The following is a 1,760-nucleotide window of genomic DNA, read 5'->3' on the forward strand; positions in this document are numbered from 1 at the left end:
GGAGAGTTGAGACGGTAGGTACACCTCATATCACTGCAGTCCAGAGAAATGCGTTCCTGGCCTCTCATGTTGGATGTCTACATATCTCCCCCACCTCCACCGCCCCCACACACAAAACATGCTTAAACACAGTGATTAGTGTCTCAAAGTACCAGCACAGCCTTATACTTCGGGGATGTTAACTGCAAGTACTCTGGAAACTGGAAACAGAGGCCTAGCACTTCTCCACAGTGCAACATCACTGTCTAGTCTGCAAATCCACTCACCACTTGGAGCATTGTATGAGAAAAATCCTTTCCAAGTCCCAAATCTGCAGAAAATAAAGCAGAGAATCACCTGTCAGTGATTCCTTTGTACCTTTTCTCTAACGATGATGCAAGAATCTACAGTTTACTCAGGTAAGTGTGCTGACTTTATACATTCCACTGTGTGCGTGCGTGCGTGCGTGCGTGTGTGTGTGTGTGTGTGTATTCCCTGTAAAATATGGATTTAGAAAATAATTTTAAATCTATTTGATAATCCTCAGTGACAATATTCAGAAACAGGCACAAACCTATCGACGATACAGCCTAAGAGAAAACCTAAAAACATCCAGCCTAAGAGAAAACTTATAAAACTTTATTTGAGCCAAACTGACGACAATTGTCAGGAAGCAAAATCTCAACGGATTGAGAAAATGCTCCACAAAATGGCCATGTTTTCAGTTTATTTTATACATAATATCAAAGGAGGAAGGTTACATGAAATCCATTGGTGATAGATTAAGGAGGTGGGAGAAAGCAAAGCGGGAAAATCTCTGGGATTGGATAGAAGTAAACTGGAGAGACAGGTACTTCTTTTACATAGGTGGGTGCAGAATAGCTAACAGTTTGCTTAGAGAAGGTCATCAGGAGACAAGCATGATAATGAGGAATTTTGCAGTTTCCAGCTCTGGTCTAGAAAAAGGATTACTTACATTCCAAAGATGTTATCTTAGGTGCAGAAAGACAATAGGTAGGCCCACTGAAATGGCACAGATTAACTATATGAAGGAAGCTAAAGATGTGACTTCCAGCCATGCCCACTTAGTTATGAAAAAAATTTTTTTTATGCTCACGCCATCTTATATGGTTATTTTTCAGTCTCCTGAGCTTGTCAGGTTAATATGTGGCCCCTTTTCCATCCACACACCTAACCCATTAAAAAAATATATATATATATGAGCAGCCTAAATGTCCAAGGTTCTGGTTAAAGCATAGTAATAGATATATTGGAGTTATATGAAACTATTATTTTTAGATGTAGCAGGTCAATTATACTAATATATGAAAAGCCCAACATACACTTAATTGTTAAAAAAAGTTGCAGAATAGAATGCATATTAGGTGCCTATTTGTGATTTTAATAGATTATACATATATAATAAAAATTTATTTGTGTACAAATCTGTGTATTTCTTGTAGCATGTGTTTGTGCACACACTTTCTTTTATAGGCATAGGAGTTTTATAGGAGGATATATAAGAAACTCTAAATGGTGATTAAGGACTGGGACCAGGACCTTATAACCCTTTTTACTGTTGAATTCCTTACATGAGCACAAAAGTTGTCATTTAAAATACTAATGAGCAAAAAAAATGTTTTAATACGTTTAAGAAGCTATCTTCTCCATCCTGGAAGCATCATCAACCTTCCTAATGTTGTAAATAAAAAATCTCAGAGTTGGGTGCCGGCCTAGTGGCTCAGTTGGTTAAGAGTTGGCTTAAGAGCATGAGCTCTGAG

The 1,760-nt window shown here is 37.8% G+C and overlaps 1 pseudogene; it reads left to right on the top strand.

Annotated features, from left to right (window-relative positions):
- Window positions 1–370: 370 nt before the first annotated feature.
- LOC109389041 (60S ribosomal protein L32 pseudogene) overlaps window positions 371–1,760 on the top strand; it is a 15,273-nt pseudogene continuing 13,883 nt past the window's right edge.

The sequence above is a fragment of the Hipposideros armiger genome, unplaced genomic scaffold (assembly GCF_001890085.2).
Source record: "Hipposideros armiger isolate ML-2016 unplaced genomic scaffold, ASM189008v1 scaffold_218, whole genome shotgun sequence".
Classification (NCBI taxonomy): domain Eukaryota; kingdom Metazoa; phylum Chordata; class Mammalia; order Chiroptera; family Hipposideridae; genus Hipposideros; species Hipposideros armiger.